Consider the following 20,361-nt stretch of genomic DNA (forward strand, 5'->3'; position numbering starts at 1 on the left):
CTGGTTTTTGAGCTAACTTTCATTGATCCGCCTACTTCTTTTACCGTTTCCATCATCTTTCCTCTTGTTTTTCGTGTGTTGGCTGTTCTAACCTCATAGGAAGAGTCTTCTGGAATTTTCTTTCTTTGCCACTTCATTTACCCATGTTGATAGTTTCTTTATTGCTTTTTTCCCCCCACTGATATTAGTTCCTCCTTTCTTGTTGGTTTCAAAGCCTTTCCATGAAAGGTCTAGGGGTGGCTGATGACGTCATGACGAACGATGATATGGAACGACTGCTGCACGCATCCTAGCATTTCAGCGGATATGTTCGAGCAGGCCGCATTAGTACGTCGTTGCATATCATTGGGTGTAGTTGGTATCTCCTTGAAAACAGAGTCTACAGGCCTCAAATCCGGGGAACAGGCTGGTCAAAGTACAGACTCTCCATGTCTAGTCCAACGATTTGGAAACAATTCGTAAAGACATGCGGTACTACTTCCGGTACTATGCACTGGGTAGCTATCATGTTGGTAAGACAGGATCCTCCTAGTCTGTAGAGGAACATCTTCTAGCGTCCGTGGAAGATGGTCTGTTATAGAGGCTGTGATACTTGTGCCCGCTCAGTTTTCCGTCTACGAAAAACAAGCCTATGAGCTGATGGTTCACTATCCCACGCCACACGTTTACTCTCCGTGGACGCTGACGTTCCACCTGACGAAGCCAACGGGGACTGTCAACAAACCAAAAGCGCATGTTTCGGCTGTTTACCAGGCAGTAATTGGTAAATATGGCTTCATCAGTATAAAATATAAATGTTACAATTGGAATATCCAATGTTAATGCCCATGTATGGAAGTTAACACGATTCTCATTATCGTCTGCAACCCTCTCTTGACAGAGAGAGATATGAAAGGAATGGAACCTATGTCGATGAAAAATTCGTAGGATACTTGTCTGACTCATGCCACTTCCTCGTGCGATTGGACGAGAGCTAACGCGCAGATCAACTGCAACAGCGCAAGAGCATTAATTTCTCCCTCTTCTGTCGTCAGTTGTTTCCTTGCATGACGTTGTCTATCGTGCTACACCACCACTGTCACGTAACTGGTTCAAGAGGTTGATAAATAATTGCCGAGGTGGCTGACGTTTACTGGGATGTCTTGCCGCATACACCATAAAGGACGAACTGTATTCTTCCTACGTAAGCTCTCCGTACATCATGAGCATGTCGGCTTTTTTGGCATCGGTAAATCCCATCGCCCACTCACGTCCTGCTGCTTGGACTGTCACACACTGACTGAGCAGCAAGTCACAATGCGCTCGAGGAATACACAAGCACACTGTAAGTAAACATAACAACATTGTACCCAGCAAATATGTGGGTTGAATGGCGTAAACAAGTGTCGGTGTGGAAACTCTTCAAAATACGAAGCGACTCGCATTATAATCCTGCAATAAACACTACTGACATTCTAATTTACCCCATTTTTAGTTCGTTAATGGCAATAGGCATTGTTCCACTTAAAAAGTGTCTGTTTGTACAAAACATACACTTATTAAATATTATTACGATCTGCTTATTAGCTAGCAATATGGGTCCCTGACTGGGAATCCATTCTGTGAAAACCGCACATCAATAGCACTTTCCATTTCTGTAATATTTGCGGAGCAAGTTTCAGGTGAGTCATTCTGTATCTGAAATTTGATGTTCTATCGACAGACGGTCGCAACGTATAACGTGCCCACGCTCTTTGGTGTGTTAATCATTTAATGAGCCGTGTTACCTAGTGTTCCTGACTTAATAATAAGGGCATCAATTCTGAAGAATAAAGTTAACAAGAAGATCACAGTTACGATTATAGCGGAACGATACCGCACAGCTGTCTACCTTGTACAACAACATAAAAAAGGAAAATTTTTAAGAAGTTAAATGAATTACTGTAGCTAGCTATAATTTTGAATACATAACTGATTGTATGAAATTTCAATTGCAGATTAATTAATTACGGTCGCCAGTCCATAAGAGGGCGTTAAGTTAAATTTATTACAGACTGAATTGAAACTGAAATTGCGTAATACTTCTAAGTGTGTAGGATGGCAGCAACGGTCAAAAATGCGCGAGTTGGAACGTAAAAGTGACGTATGACCAAATTTTAAGTTAATTAGAAATTAATCAAAATTACGTACAATTAACGAAACCCAATAATGGTTACTACTTACTGGCAGCATTTCAAGCGAGATTTACTGAATGTACTATAGTGTAATGTTATCTGTCTTCAGGTTTTGTAAAGCAAATACCCACGACAAATCACTGTTTCTTGAGTCCATAAGAGAGAATAAGTTAGTAAGTATTAGTGACTGAACTGAATCTGGCATACTGTTACCTCTGAAAAGTTTTATTGACTTCGTTAACACTTTTACAATGGCAATGTTATGAAAGTCAAAACCACTTGAAGTATTTGCAAACAAACAACAATATTATAAAAATCAGTTCAGTGTAAATATCATATGCCCTTCACTTTACAGTTGCTGAAATAGTTACTGACTGGATGCAATAGAAGCACTATTCCGCACAAAGAACTTTAAGTACTACTGCATCTCGTGTCATGAACTACTTGATTTAAGTTAACGGCAAATTCACTGAATTAGTCATTTCTTTTTCAGTTTTGATTCTCTCGCTAATAATTATAAAAGGACAGGACTCTGCTGATGGTTAATGAATTAGATAATCAATTGCACTTACAATAAGTATGGTTCAACTAAAAACACTATAATGTGCAAATTGCTGAAGCTGCTACGTTGGCAAGCTGTGTAAATAACTAAAAGCAAACTGAATCACATTGGGTTTTCAGCTCTTTTTTTCGTGTTTGCTTTAACAATACGTATGTTCTTGGAGAGGGTCCACCTTTAGCAGAACACAATTTTGTTTTTTAACTCAAACATGTTTCACTCCAGTTGAAACATCTTCAGTGGGCTTTTACTTTATGGCTGTTAAAGATAAAGAATTTTCTTTACTGTTTGTATACATGCAACTATTTATTTTTAAATTGTAGTTACAGATATTTGAAAAAAAAACACATAAAATTATGAATTCGTACCTCTTTTGCCACATGTTGTGGTTTTTCTGATGTATTGTGTTTCTACAGTGACTGTTTTGTTCCACAGTTTGTCATCTGCAACAACTTACATCCTAAAGTAAATACATTGTTTAAGCCAAAATTGACTGATTTGATCTTCCTTTGTGACGAGTTGCATGTGACCGAGTAATTCATTTTATAACTTTCGTTATTGGCAACAGAATCTTCTTTAACAATGATCAATTTTTAGTAATTTTGGCCACACAGTACTCTTCTTCAATAACCAGTTCTTCTTATGTGCTTTGTACTGTACCCATATACGTGCTGGTTCACCCATTCACAGTGCCCTGTTGTGCTTCAAATACCATTTCGAGAGCATTCTCCATTGCGCCCTCGAGCTCCGCCACTTCACGTCCCTGCTTCACCAAAGAAGAACACCAATCACAAGCACCTAAATATCAGATGTGCAGGGCCCATGTTACGATACGGAAACTCAGGCCTACAGTAGCGCTTCGAGTGGCCTGGCAGTGAACTTAGAATACGGAGAAATATGCCGCGATAATCTGTATTTTTGCTGTACGAAATTAGAGTACTAAATGACAATATTTGCCATTTATGCTTTATGAGTGACTCTGGTAGTAGAGTGTATTTACTTTTAAAAACCAATATATCAATTTCGACCGTATGGCTGTCACAAAATGTAAATTATGTTCCTGATTACCATCTTCTCGTGTTTATTGCATTCTTTGAACTCTATTGTAACCATTTTGCTTGTATTCAGCTTCATTTTTACCCTCATTCGCAATACTGGATTGGAGTAAATGATTCCGTATTTGTTTTTGTTTCGTACGAAACAGAAGGTGGTTTCGTCGCATGGTATTCTGTGGATTCGCATCTATTTGTAAGTGCTTACCAAATCATGGGCAAACTGTTCGATTTACGTGCACTGTAAGTATTTTGCTCGTATTCTACGTTATTTTTGTTCCCATCCTTTTTTTGTACTCTCGCATTTAATGGAGGCCACCACAAGTTTCATTGACTTCAGCAAAAATGTTGTGTTTGTTGAACCTGTTAACAACATACGAAAAAAATTAGGTAACTATTGTAGCATTTTTAGTATTTTCAAAAATGAATGCTCTAATCAACAAAACAACAAATCGTACTCACCTTCATCTACATCCATACTCTGCAAAATACAGAGAAATGCACGGCACTCAGAGGCAAGAAGGAAAACCTTTCAAAGCAGAATTACATACTCATTCCGTGACAAGATGTAATAAAGTTGAATACCGTAATTGTTAAAGCGAGAAATGAGGGAAAACGGATGCAAAAAAAAGTAGAGTAAAGGAGCTATACTTACAATGCATTGAAATCGAGCGGTTCGCAGACATATTCCTAAGCAATAAAAAATTCACATAGGTCCTCAGAACACCATGCAACGAAAGCTGCTTCTCTTTTACATAAAACGAAAGCAAATGTGAAATCATTTTACTCTACTCAATATTGTGAATGCGAGCAGAAAGCAATCAGAATACGAGCAACATTTTTACAATACACTTCAAAAAGCAAAGTACACAGAAATCGTAACCAGTTGCACAATATGATGAATTCCGCTTCTGTAAACTTCGAAACGAAAAGAAACATGGAAGACAAAAATTAGCCAATAAAAAAAGCGAGATATTGGATTGACAAACTTGCTGCGCTCCAAGTGGCGTGGTAACGAACCAAGGTGATATTACAGATTTCACCCCGTGATAGCAACTCTATCTTCGCTTCTGACTCTGCGCGCGTCCTCCCTCAAAGATATTATTGTCAGCTTTTAAACAGATCATAGGATTCTATACAATAAGAACTTCTCTGACTTTGCTATTTCTGCTATGTAGTGTTTGCAGTATTATTTTTCAATAGTTTTTACATAGCTATGTTACAGTTTTTAAATAGTGAATACTGACGAGATTAATAAAGTACTATACACACAAGAAATTACTTTAAAATTCCAGAATTAATTAACTGAAAAACTATGAGGCACTCTGTTGTTGTGTTATAGCTTCTAGTATTCTATTATTTTTCCGTTATGGGTACATACTGGATAAATTTGAAGCAAAATATGTTAAAATGTGTTACACAGAGAGCTTAATATATTAAGAAATTATGAAAAGTGACATGCATTGGCGATTTGACACTTCGAATTACCCCGACATCAACATTTATAACATTGCATTCGTCGATAAAAAGACGGTGGGTTTAATGAAAGGTGAATCATCGGGGAAAATTATTATACGTTTTGTGGAATTGAGAGCAAAATTGTATGATCTCGAAAATGAAACAACGTGTTATGCAAAGAGTGCAAGGTGCGAAACTCGTCTGCAAAGAAATTAAGCATTGATGGTCACCAAGAATGTGTATTAAATGCTGGTAGTAAAACGACTGTCCAATAATTGGGTCCAAGCTGCATACAGTTTCCACTACAAAACAATGTAAACTGACATTATCGGAAAAAGGTGGCCGCCTCATACTCAGTGACAAAGTAAGAAGTGCTGTGTAGGATCTTTTTCAAGAATATAAGGCTGGTCAGCAGCTGTATGCACCACAAGAGTTGATTTAAAATTAATGTAGAAGTAAAACACTGGTTGTTTATGTAATGTACTGAAATTTAACCTACATGTTGTAGACATAGAAATGATGTAAACCTGTATGTTGTAGGCACAGAAAAGGAATAATGATAGCAGCAACTGAAATTGTGACCTAGATAACGTAGAGATATTATGACCAGAGGAAAAATGCTCCTGTCAGAGTGCAAAAAAGTCGAATATGTTCCTTTTCAACAGAATATGGTAGAAAAGTGGGAAACCTGCTGTCTCAACGCTCATTCTCCCTTCCTCACCAATAACCTTGTCATGCGAGCATATTCACGCTCTTTTAAACAGTCTCGCTTAGTAGTTACTCCTTCGTACTCAACATTGCATCTACACACATACTCCGTAAGCAATCGTACGGTGTGTGGCGGAAAGTATCCCGTACCACTGCTAGTCCCCGTTTACCTGTCCCACTCACAGACAGAGCGAAGGAAAAACGACTATCTACATCCCCCAGTACCAGCCCTAATTTCTCGTATCTTATCTTCGTGGTCCTTAAGCGAGAAGTATGCTGGTGGCAGACGGATCGTTCTGCAGCCAGCTTCAAACGCCAGTTCTCTACATTTTCTGTGTTGTCCCCCGTAAGGACCATCGCCTTCCCTCCAGGAATTCCGATTCAAGTTCCCGAAGCTCTCTGTAACACTTGCGTGTTGTTCAAACTGACCGGTAACAGAGCTAGCAGTTCGCATCTGAATTGTTTCGATGTCTTACTTTGTTCCGACCAGGTGCAGATGCTGAACACTCGAATGGTACTCAAGAACAGGTCGCACTAGCTTTCTATGTACAGTCTCACTTACAGGTGAACCACACTTTCCAAAACTCCTCCCAATAAAGCGAAATCGAAATGAGGTGGAATGAAATATTGGTCCAGGAAAACAAAATCTAATAAAGTACAGAATTAAACTGTGAAATAATTACCAACACGCAGGGACTACAACATAGGGTGAGAGATGAATGGCCCCACATCTAGGTCAATAGCATTTTTGTGATTAGTGTGGTGCAAAGTACTCTCCGTCATGCTCCAGACGGTGGCTTAAGGAGTATGTACGTGGTTGTAAACAAAAAATCTAATTTGGTTCGTGTTTAGTAACAAACACATTTCGTTACATTTCATGGGATAAAATTGTATTTGCTCTTCTACTGAATAGACCTATACTTTGTTCTTGTTCTTAATTTTGTATTCAGAACCACAAGCCCTTAGTTGAGCAAAATCCGAAATCGAACAGAAAATTTTCTGCTATTTGGCCAGTCAGACCAGTTCAAAAAAAGCTAACACTTGTTTCAGTCCCTAACGAAAACATGCGTTTTTGGTATGGACAATATTTTTGGTTTGCTGATTTCCATTATACTTTTAATTTTATTCCCAACATATGGAGAGATACAACCCAGAACACATACTGTAAATGAAAACCATAAAGTACGGAGGTGAAATCTTGCTTATTGGGGTTGCGTGATTGGTTGGGCTGGAGTCGGAAAAATGCAATTCACTCACAGAAAATCGGCAAAATCACTTGTTGCTACACTGAAGGTAAAAGTTATTTGGATTTGAAATATTGAAACATCCAGTACTTTTCGCCACGCACTGAACGTTGGCATACGGAGTATATGCGTAGATGACAATTTTACCTTCCAAAATGACAATAATATACGGCATACTGCCACAAATACGGTGATGTCGTTTATGTCCTATACTCCAAAACAGCTGAAGATTTGTTGAGTGTTTGGTGGGACACCTTAGAATCGTGCATAAAAAACTATCAACCGCAAATAAGATATGAAGTCTGGATAGAAAATATCGGCATGAAAACATCGAAAGTGATAGGTTCTATTCATGATAGATTTTGTAAGGGCGACGTAGAGATTGCGCCTTTTTTTTAAATTTTCTGTGTCAGTTTTTTTGGCGAATGAGTCACAATTTCGAATTTTCTTCTTCCCTGTACGTTGATCCCGTAGCAGTAATTCAAGGCAAGGAAGCCTTGAACGTCAAATCGCTTTCGTGCCAGCAAAGTTTTTCACTTGATTTCGTCACAGGAATTATTGAAGGAAAAAAGAAACCCCTATTGTTGTTGTAGTTCTCACACCTTCATGCCTTAGGATGTGTCCTATTAACTGACCACTGCTTTTAGTCAAGTTTTACCATAAATTTATTTTCTTTCCAGCTCGATTGAGTACCTCTGCATTAATTATCTGTTCTACGCATCTAACTTTCTGCATTCTATTGCTGCAAGACATTTCAACAGCTATTAATCTTTTCTTATCGAAACTGTCCATCCTACGTATTACATTTCCGTATAGGCCCACTTTCCGAATAAATATCTTCAGTAAAGACGTCCTAACAGATAATATTACATTCGATGTCAACAACTTTCTCTTTATCAGAAACTTTCTCTTCCTATTGTCAGTCTGTATATTACACTATATTCGACCATCATCAATTATTTAGCTGCCTACGTACCTTATGTTTTTCTCTGCTTTTGCTATCTCATCTCCTAATCTAATCCCCTCGGCATCGGCTGATTTAATTCGATTATATTCTGTTACCCATATTTCAATTTTTTTGACGCTCATCTTATAACCTCTTTTTAAGGCATTACAAATTACATTACTGCTCTTCCAAGTATCTGGCAGAATTACAACGGTATCGATAAACAAAATTTTTGTTTGTTCCCTTCGAACTTAAATTCCATTTCCACATTTCTCCTTTTACTATTCACTCAGTGTACTGATGAATTAACATTGGGGATGGGTTACAATTCTGCTTCACTCCCTTCTCAACTACTAATTTCCTTGCATGTCCTTCGGCTCTTATACGAGTAACTGCAGTCTGGTTTCTACACAAGGCGTAAATAATCTTTCGGTAGCTGTATTTTACCCTTATTTCCCTCAGAAATATTATAAATGTAGATTTAACCTGATTCAACATATCTTTTAAGGTAAGACTTGGGGTCAACACTGCCTCGCGTGTTTGTCCATTTCTCCGGAACACAAACTGATCTTCCCCGAAGTTAACTTTTTCAAGTCTTCTGTAAATAATTGGTGTCAGTATTTTTCGATCACGACTTATTCAAGCGATAGTTCTGCAATATTGACACCTGTCAGGACCTGCCTTATTTGAAATTCCAGGTGTTGTATTACATTCTTATGTCACAAATATCTTGGATACTTGGTGGAATTGTTTTTTCAATGTATGGTGTTTCAGTTACCTCAGTAGTCTGAGAGAATGCTGTTTAATTCAGGTCTCTCGTTTGGACGTCAACTAACTGGAGGCTGCCGTTAGAGTTATACTCGACGGCGTTAACACATCAATTGCCGATCGCAATCGCTATGCCTTACCACTTCACCATACTGCTGGGGTAATTTTGCGGAAAAGCTTCAAACCCGATATTACCAAGCATTTTTCAAGAGTTTAGGAATGCCTGTAGATAAAGTAAACCGTCGTACTAAAAACATACTTGCTTTAATATCTCTGCTGACACTAATTTAAGAACAAAATCCGCTGCAGTTGTAATTACTACGATCCTTTATTTGGATAAAGACGTGTCCAGTACCCGGGTTTCAGGACACTAATCCCAGCTTGAGGTGCTACTTTATTGCGTACGACATAACCATATAAGGTACGCAGTTAATCGTACTGTTTTGTCATACGCAATTAAGGAGCGTCTAAACATGGGATTAGCGTCCCGAAACTCCGGTACTGTACATGCCTTTATCAAAATAAAGGATTTTGTTAACCATGAACAATTCAAGGAACAGTTGTGGAAGCACCATAAGAATGTGTTTTACAAGAAGAGAATAAAATGAAATAAATAATAAAATAAAAAGACGCGATCGGGCTCGGAACACCGTGAGATGGCGACCGTCACTGTGTCATCATACTCAGGCATGTGATGTCGTTCGGGTGCGGTATGATGGCGTATTCACATCGGTCTCCCAGTCGCTGCCGACTTTTCAGACCACGGAGCTGCTACTCCCCATTCACCATTTTGGAGCCCAAAAACGTGCGATACGAATTATTTTTGGTGTCTACTCAAGAATGTCCTGCAAAGTGCTGTTTAAGGAAAGGGGTATGCCAACTACTGCTTCCCAACATGTTCATTCCTTAACGAAATTTGTCATTAAAAATATATCTTTTTTATTCAAACTAACAGCTGATTTCATGGTCCTCGATACCAAAAATTACAAAAACTTTCACAAAGATTTAAATCACTCACTCTGGTTCAAAAATATGTGCATTATTCAGCAATGTACATTTTTAAAACATGCCAGCAGCCATAAAAAGTTTAAGCAATAACAAAGTTGGGTATGAGAAGAATCAAAAGGATTTATTGGTGGCCAACTCCTACTCCATCGACTAATTTCTTATCAGAACAGATTGATGCGTGTATTTTATTAATAATATCACATAATACGAATAGTGAGTAAAATATAACTTCTGTACAAATTTTGTGCAGTACTGCGATCTCTATAAATAAGTACTGTAAAATGTTTTTTTTGTTTTACTTTTTTTTATTTGATGATATGTGGATACAATAGACTCAGAATTATCATACACACCTAAGTGAAATGGATATTTAATATTTGGTAACAAGTTTTACATCCTTTTAAATGTAAATATGCTTAAGAGTTTTTTTACCGATTCCACACCCACAAGGGCAATTTGGGATCTATGGAAAGTACAGCGCCATATATGTTCTTATTCTGTAAATATTTATTGTATATTCTTGTTTCCTGACACATTCCCCATCCCAGAAGATCTTTTCACTACCGATCAACTGGAACAAAAGTACATCTAATCTAATATAATCTCAGTTGACATCACAAGACTGATAGGTTGCCGTCCCAGTCATCGCAATAGTAACGGGAAGTGAAACCAAGTCTTCGATAGGGTAGTCGAACGCGCTAACGACGTTGTAACTAGCTGCACAAAAGAATCACGAATACAACAAAATTAGATGTCGAGTCCGCTTATCATTTGCTGAAAGGCTCGTTTTGGTGTATCTTGAACCGTTCTTGAAATAAAGAGGGCGTTCCGTCTTTATTTATTTGGCCTTCATCGTGAGTACGGTATTTCTTCAACTTCTTCATAAACATGATTCACTGATATAAATAAACATTTTTTCTTCCCTAATGCGTAAACAAAGGCAAACTTAATTTCTAAAAACTGGAGTTTTTTTTTAAAAAAAAAAGGAAAAAAGTTGTATCTTGACTAAGATTCTCACTACACTAAACCTTTACAGACATCTAAGCACTGCTCTGTCATTCCCTATTAGAAGACTTATGGTACTTGTTGGGGATAGAATCCCAAGACTGTTAAGGTGTGAAAGTAATTATTCTTAATGCTGACCATACTTCTGCCAGACGAAAATTAAATGATTAGCGTCCCCCACATGTGAACTGTTGCAATCATAGCTGTCAGATTTCATTGTTGTGCGCGAAATAAATGGGAAGGAAAACTGCCGTGATTAAATATCATCCTCTTCATGTAGAGATAGCTCTGCGTCCTACAGACATGGTGTGAAACCACGGTAAGCTGGCTATATGGGGCTGTATCTATTTACAGCTTAAGTTTACTATTCCTCTTTTCACTTTGTTCTGAAATCCATTTAAATTTGATGTAACGAGTTGGTGTGAGGTAACTTGATATCTAAGACAGTCCCGGATATGGCAGCTTCCTTGCCCATCAGATCTATAGTTTCTTTATACAAAATGCCTACATGAGCTTTAATCCAAAGAAAATAAATATATTTGATACTCCGTGAACATTCCGTTACTTTGTTAACTATGTCAATAACAGGTTTATTGATGTGTGTACCCCAATTTCTGCTCTCTACGGCATTAACGATGCTTCTAAAATCATAAATAACTACAACACTTTCGTCATTCTAGCTTGAAGATTACAATGGACTTCATGATCTGCAACGAACTGACGCATGGCGCAGGGAATGGCAATTGAATCTGAATGTAGACAGGTGTAATGTGCCGCGAATCCATTGAAAGAAAGATCCTTTATCATTTAGCTACAATATAGCAGGTCAGCAACTGGATGTATTTACTTCCATAAATTATCTGGGAGTAGGCATTAGGAGTGATTTAAAATGGAATGACCATATAAAATTAATCGTCGGCAAGTCAGATGCCAGACTGAGATTCATTGGGAGAATCCTAAGGAAATGCAGTCCGAAAACAAAGGAAGTAGGTTACAGTACACTTGTTCGTCCACTGCTTGAATACTGCTCACCGGTGTGGGATAGGGTTGATAGAAGAGATGGAGAAGATCCAACGGAGAGCAGCGCGCTTCGTTACAGGATTATTTGGTAATCGCGAAAGCGTTACGAAGGTGATAGATAAACTCCAGTGGAAGACTCTGCAACAGAGACGCTCAGGAGCTCGGTACGGGCTTTTGTTGAAGTTTCGAGAACATACCTTCACCGAAGAGTCAAGCAGTATATTGCTCCCTCCTACGTACATCTCGTAAAGAGACCATGAAGATAAAATCAGAGAGATTAGAGCCCACACAGAGGCATAACGACAATCCTGCTTTCCACGAGCAGTACAAGACTGGAATAGAAGGGAGAACCGAAAGAGGTACCCAAGGTACCCTCCGCCACACACTGTCAGGTGGTTTGCGGAGTATGGATGTAGCTGTAGATGATTGCTACTGCTTCGGCCGTAGGCCTGTGGGATGATGCTGACGAAGGAAGCTTATACTGTTCAAAGTGAATCATTCCTGGACATAAGGTAGCACACCCGACGTTACCTTCTGACACGATTCTTGAACCATTCGTGTAGATAAGTATAGCTTCACTCAATTTTTCACGGAGATATTATTGGTTATCACATTAATGTCACTGCGATGTATACACTCAGTTCCTCATAAGGCACTGGAGCAAATGAACGCAGAGGCGAAACGGCTCTTCATACTTAGGAAGTCTTCTTGTTGTTATAAAATTTTGTAGAGATGTTTCACACTCTGAAAATTTCTAAAAAATTCTGGAGGTCGATATATGTTCTGTTGCCCAAGATAGTGTGTAGCGTTTTACATTTTTTAATTACAAGATGAGTCGTATGTACGTGTTCCGTTTTACATGAGTCGTCCAGTAATATGACAGTAAATGCTTTTCAGATTTTAAGACTATATAATGTGTTATCACCATGGTACTTCTGTGATGTTACTCTGAAACTTCGAGAAGGAGTAAAAATGTGTGCCGGACCAAAACTCGAAAGGACCTTCGTATATTTGAATTCCTGACACACTGTTGTAATCCGTCGGTAGTGTTCATAAGAGTGTACAGTGCGTTAAAAGGTCGGGGGTCCATTGTGGAATACACTATGATGTTTCTTACGCATTACGTGTACACAAATAAGAATAAATCTAAAATATGCTCAGATAATGACTGATTGAGAAACACTACACAGACATGTAAAGAAAATTCTGATCCATGAATTTAATAATGACATGCGTAATCTCAACTGTAGATTGGATGCATAATATTTTTTTACTCTATACAAAAGAGAATATAATATGAGCATCTTTGGAATCTGCCTTGTATATCGTACAATCTTATCGATTTCTTTGTGCCTTGTTCCAGTAACAGAATTCTCACTGGATATTCCAGTGGAAAGAAACAAATCATTTTGTTTTTGTTCATTAATTGCACATGAACTCAGATCGTGTCACAGTGTTTTTCTATTATTTTATTTTAATTTTGCTACAGATTACGAAAGATTCCAGCGAAAAATTGACTTTATTGCGTAATTCAAATCAATTTCAGTCATGGAACATTAATTTTGGTGATGGCCACAGTTGTGTGGAATTGTTTGGAATGGAAGCGAAGATATACCGTCAACAAACGTCAATCCCAGTTCCGAAACTGTCGTGCGCCCTGTTGCTCGGCAAGTGTAAGCGGATTATCCCACTTAATTCAATTGTCTCTCCATTACAGAGTGTGTGAGCGCTTCACACGTTTCAGATATCGGCACACCAAAATGTTTGCGCGATGCCAGGCTGCGATAAATTACAGTTTACAACGGCAAAGTAAAGCTTTCAGTGGATCAGTGATGCGTGATCGGATTGCTCAACTGGTACAGCATGGATTGTGGCTAAAATACGTTAATCAATCGAAACTATAGTCGACCAACAGAAAAACACAAATATATCTACCTATGTGTTTTTGAATTCTGCAGAATATTCTGTAAACATAACAACAGCCAATGTGGGAATTTTAAAGCGGCAGGTCTCGTATATTTGATGCGTACGAGTTCAAATGGTTCAAATGGCTCTGAGCACTATGGGACTTAACATCTATGGTCATCAGTCCCCTAGATCTTAGAACTACTTAAACCTAACTAACCTAAGGACAGCACACGACACTCAGTCATCACGAGACAGAGAATAACCCCGCCGGGAATCGAACCCGGGAACCCGGGCGTGAGAAGCGAGAACGCTACCGCACGACCACGAGCTGCGGACTTGTACGAGTAATAGACATTCTTTCTTATCAACAAATTTAATAAAAAACTGCTCAAACCGAATGAATTTTCTATAATCATGGTTAATTTCATGTCACGCAGAGGTACGTTACGCCTACCATATAAAAAAAAAAATAAGAAAAAAAAACAAAATTCGTTAAGTGTCGTTGATTTTTTATTAACAATACACTTTTTAAAGAGGTACTAGTCTTATCAGTGGTGTATTTAAATACCTGGGGTCGTACATACAGAGGGACGGAGGACTGGAAGGCGAGATACAATACCGAATAAATTGCGGTTGGAACAGCTGGAGGAATTTGAGTGGAGTGTTGTGTGACAAGAAGGTGAACATCGGGTTGAAAGGGAAAGTGTATAAGTCGGTGGTAAGGCCTGCTATGATATACAGGACAGAGACATGGCCAATCACAGTAGCCCAGGAAAGGAAGATAGAAGTGGAGGAAATGAGGATGCTGGGGTGGATGTGTGGGGTAACAAGGAAGGACAGGATTAGAAATAAATTTGTTAGAGGTGCTGTGAAAGTGGGACCCACGGGGAAAGAGATACAAGAGAGCAGACTAAGGTGGTACGGACACTTACAGAGAAAAGGGGAAGAGTATATCGGAAACAGAGTTGAAGATATAAAGATTGAAGGAGCGAGAAGGAGAGGAAGACCGAAGATGAGGTGGAAGGATAAGATATCCGGGGACCTAAGGGAGAAAGGATGGAAGAAGGAAGAGGCAGTGGATAAGAGTACTATAGAGGAGAAGGATCCAGAAGAGCAACGCCGACCCTACGTGACGTGGGACAAGGCGACGATAAAGAAGAAGAAGAACCTCTTAGTAGACTCCACAAAATGAAAATATCTTTTGCCACATTCTTACTATTATCAATGCACTATCAATAACGTGTACTACCAAAAGGGAGGGATACTTTCTTCCCACCCTAAAAGAAATTTATGAATGTGAATTTCGTTATTTGTTGTACACTTCTTCTCACAACGTACTTCTTAAAGAGTTACTGATGTGCAAGCAAAATCATTAACCGAAAAATATTGAAAATCGCATTCAATGGTGAAAGTGACTTCTACTACTAACACTTAAATTATTGATTTAAGTTTAACTGAAAAATTTAAAACATTTGTGGAACCACATAGAACAATTCATTAAAATAATATTTTTTTCCAGAATTTTAAAATATAAAGTAATTGATTAGATTACAACATTTTCAAAAGAAGGGCATAAAATACACCACACCACATTCCCCGACCTTGGTATTGCAAGGATTAATGAGATTAGGTTTTGTGCTTAATCGCAGGGACCTGTATTGTGTGAGGAGTTTTTCTAATTGGCGTCATCAAAGAATCCTCTCACTTTTTCCGTTAATGCAGCGATTTACATCACCAATAGCACACCTTTATGACTATTAACAAAAACCAAAAAGGACTTCTACTTACTTGAGACCGACGACGGATTCACAGTTCATGTTTTTGTTTTTGATATCAATCACACAGTCTTGAAGATAGGAAAGGTGCATAAGAGCCGGAAGTACCGCAAAATCTCTTTAACGTCTTGTCCACCCGAACTGTTGGCGAGAAGAATAGAACTGACATAAGAATAGAACAGAAAACAGAGGATCTGTCAGATGACGATTAGTTTTCCTTTCGAAAAGGGCACCAGAGTGGCAGTTCTATCGTTGTAGTTGGTAATGGAAGCATGACTTAGGAAAAAATGAAGACACTTTCATAGGACATGGAAAAAGCATACGACAATGTAAAATGGTGCAAGATGTTCGAAATTCTGATAAAAATAGGAATAAGCCTCAGAGAAGGGGAATAATGTACATTGTGTACAAGAACCAAGAGAAACAGAAATGAAAGGTCAAGAATGAAGTGCTAAGATTAAAAGGGGAGTAGGAAAGACTCCTAATCTTTCACCTCTACTGTTCAAAATACACACCGAAGAAAAGTGGACGGACATAAAAGAAACCTTTCAAAGAGTGGGCTAAAAATTCAGGGTGAAAAGGTATCTATGGTAATATTCACTGATGACATTACCATACTTAGTGAAAGTAAAGAATACAGGACCTGTCGAATGGAATGAAGAGTCTAACCAGTACTGAATATGGGTTTATAGCAAACAGAAGGAAGACGAAAGTAATGAGGAGTAGCAGAAATTGGATTCGATATGAACTGAACATAAAAATTGGGGACCACGAAGCAAACGAAGTTAAGTAATTCTGATTGCTTAGACGGGGCCGACAAAGGAAGGAGGACAGAAAAAGCGGGTTAGCACAGCAAAGAAGGAATTTCTGGCCTGGAGAAGTCTGCTAGTGACAAACATGCTCCTTAATCTGACCGAGAAATTTCTGAGAATTTATTTTAGGAGCACCGATTTATATGTTAGTGCATCAGGGACTGTGGGAAGTCTGGAGCAGAAAAGAATCGAAGCATTTGAGATGTGGTGCTGCAGGAGAATGTTGAAAATTAGATGAACTGATAATGTGTGGCATGCGGATGTTTCAGCAGAATCGGAAAACACCGACAAAAAGAAGGTTCAGTATGGCTGGACATCTCTTAAGACATTAGGGAACAAAAAATGTAGTGAAAGAGAGAGACTGGAGTACATGATTGAGGACGTAGAGTGCAAGTGATGCTCCGAGATGAAGAAATTGGAAAAAGTAAGGAATTCGTGGTGGGCCGCGCCGAACCACTCTGATGACTAGTGACTATCCCTCCATTCTTGAAAACAACCAGCGTATAGTGTAAACAATCGACATATGGTGAACAGAGAAGTGACATGAGTAGCTGACTACGTTTAATCTGACTGGAAGATTTGGTGGAGTGTTCTGGTTTCATTTCATTTTCTCGTCCAGATACATTTCTTCACATTCCTGTAATAAGCACCCATAACATTTGCAACCACTGCATTAATCATAGAAGCAGTAAGTTATAACGAAAAGTTAAAAGGAAGGGCGACTAAGAAACGTAGTACAGTCTCGGACTGATCAAAAAAGGGGACGGAAACTGGCAGAGTCCATTCCAAAGAACCACCCACAATTCGCCTTAAGCGATTTAGGGAAACCACAGAAAATCAAAATCTGGCTGACCAGGTGAGTGTTTATACAACTGTCCACTAGGATGCCTGTCTGACATTGTAACGCCTGCACCATCTGGCATTGAAATCATCATTAAAATTGCTCTTTAACGATCCCATCCTCGGCCACGAGTTTTGGGGACAGTGTAGGAATACAGCCTTTGTGCCCTACGTGTAGATCCCGATGGAAGTGTTGCATACCTCTGGACTGTTAAGTACCAAGTGTTATCCGTGTTACAGGAGTGACTCTGACCCGTGACTGTTTTGTTTTCTGTACTGTGTTTCCAGTTTCCGCACAAGAAGACGGGTGGCAACAGCACGAAATTCGCTTTTCATTTAAGGCATACACAGTTTAAAATGTTAAAATCAAACAAAGCAGATGGCAGACAGTGGTTGCTAGACGCGAGGGCCCTAGAAGGCGAGCGCAGGTCGCAAGGAGATAGCGTGTGGAAATGTCTGCTTGTCCAGCAGACGACACAACAGTATCTGCTATTTGCGCAATCTGACTACCACGAAGTAAGCCGGTTTTCATGGGCAGCAGGTACCACGAAACGTTACTGCGAATGTGTTCTTCCAGGTGCGTGACCGTTGCTAGCCCACATGTTGTGTGATAGCGGAAACTCAAGAGGCTGCAAGTTATTTCACGAATGCCGCCTACGTACGAGTCATACTCATAAAGATGCAGAATAGGCAGTGCCATCAAATAAAAGAGAGCAACGAGGCGACGAAGCACATGTAAACACACTCCCTACAAATAAATGATTTTAGATGTTGACGATGGAAGATGAATACACCTATTACCTTTAAAAATTAGTAACTCCTAAACACCTGAGGCGATCTTAAAGACAAAAGATGCACAGGTAACACTTCAACAGCACTATCGAAAAACAGCATCATAATTTGTATTAAAGTAGTACAATTTGAATTATAAGCTAGATTTGTTTCCGAAAGTTAATAAACAAATTTCATTGTAGTATAAATTGCAAAACAGTAAATGTAGTGGCATTACTACAGTAACCATATGGAGATGTTTAATTCTAATTATGTTCATTGTAGATCACAGTAAACAAGGGTAATTTTGACTAGCTCACTAATTAAGAATTAAATAACTAAATTTACATCTATATCTACATCCATACTCCGCAAGCCACCTGAAGGTGTGTGGCGGAGGGTACCTTGAGTACTTCCATCGGTTCTCCCTTCTATTCCAGTGTCGTAGTGTTCGTGGAAAGAAGGATTGTCGGTATGCCTCTGTGTGGGCTCTAATTTCTCTGATTTTATCCTCATGGTCTCTTCGCGAGATGTACGTAGGAAGGAGCAATATACTGCCTGACTCTTCGGTGAAGGTATGTTCTCGAAACTTCAACAAAAGCCCGTACCAAGCTACTGAGCGTCTCTCCTGCAGAGTCTTCCACTGGAGTTTATCTATCATCTCCGTAACGCTTTCGCGATTACTAAATGATCCTGTAACGAGGCGCGCTGCTCTCCGTTGGGTCTTCTCTATCTCTTCTATGAACCCTATCTGGTACGGATCCCACACTGCTGAGCAGTATTCAAGCAGTGGGCGAACAAGTGTACTGTAACATACTTCCTTTGTTTTCGGATTGCATTTCCTTAGGATTCTTCCAATGAATCTCAGTCTGGCATCTGCTTTACCGACGATCAACTTTATATGATCATTACACTTTAAATCACTCCTAATGCGTACTCACAGATAATTTATGGAATTAACTGGTTCCAGTTGCTGACCTGCTATTTAGTAGCTAAATGATAAGGGATTTTTCTTTCTATGTATTCGCAGCACATTACACTTCTCTACATTGAGATTCAATTGCCATTCCCTGCACATTGCGTCAATTCGCTGCAGATCCTCCTGCATTTCAGTACAATTTTCCATTGTTACAACCTCTCGATACACCACAGCATCATCTGCAAAAAGCCTCAGTGAACTTCCGATGTCATCCACAAGGTTATTTATGTAGATTGTGAATAGCAACGGTCCTATGACACTCCCCTGCGGCACACCTGAAATCGCTCTTACCGCGGAAGACTTCTCTCCATTGAGAATGATATGGTGCGTTCTGTTATCTAGGAACTGTTCAATCCAATCACGCAATTGGTCTGATAGTCCATATGCTCTTACTTTGTTCATTAAACGACTGTGGGGAACTGTATCGAACGCCTTGAGGAAGTCAAGAAACACGGCAGCTACCTGTGAACCAGTGTCTATGGCCCTCTGAGTGTCGTGGACGAATAGCGCGAGCTGGGTTTCACACGACCGTCTTTTTCGAAACCCATGCACATTCCTACAGAGTAGATTTCTAGTCTCCAGAAAAGTCATTATACTCGAACATAATACGTGTTCCAAAACTCTACAACTGATCGACGTTAGAGATATAGGTCTATAGTTCTGCACATCTGTTCGACGTCCCTTCTTGAAAACGGGGATGACCTGTGCCCTTTTCCAATCCTTTGGAACGCTACGCTCTTCTAGAGACCTACGGTACACCGCTGCAAGAAGGGGGGCAAGTTCCTTCGCGTACTCTGTGTAAAATCGAACTGGTATCCCATGAGGTCCAGCGTCCTTTCCTCTTTTGAGCGATTTTAATTGTTTCTCTATCCCTCTGTCGTCTATTTCGATATCTACCATTTTGTCATCTGTGCGACAATCTAGAGAAGGAACTACAGTGCAGTCTTCCTCTGTGAAACAGCTTTGGAAAAAGACATTTAGTATTTCGGCCTTTAGTCTGTCATCCTCTGTTTCAGTACCATTTTGGTCACAGAGTGTCTGGACATTTTGTTTTGATCCACCTACTGCTTTGACATAAGACCAAAATTTCTTAGGATTTTCTGCCATGTCAGTAAATAGAACTTTACTTTCGAATTCATTGAAAATACCAAGGATCCCACGGAACAACTAATGTCACTATAGAAAATGTGCTGAAATTCTAGCCTTTGTTCTTAAGCGGTCCTAGATTCTTCTTCTTTACTTTCACTGATTCCGATTTGCTATTTCTGTTCGGTTAAGCCTGATTGTGATAAAGTTGTAGGGACTGTCATTCGGCTACGTGTTCAATAATGATTTTCACATCGCCCTACAAGTAA

The sequence above is a fragment of the Schistocerca serialis genome, chromosome 4, assembly GCF_023864345.2.
Source record: "Schistocerca serialis cubense isolate TAMUIC-IGC-003099 chromosome 4, iqSchSeri2.2, whole genome shotgun sequence".
NCBI lineage: Eukaryota > Metazoa > Arthropoda > Insecta > Orthoptera > Acrididae > Schistocerca > Schistocerca serialis.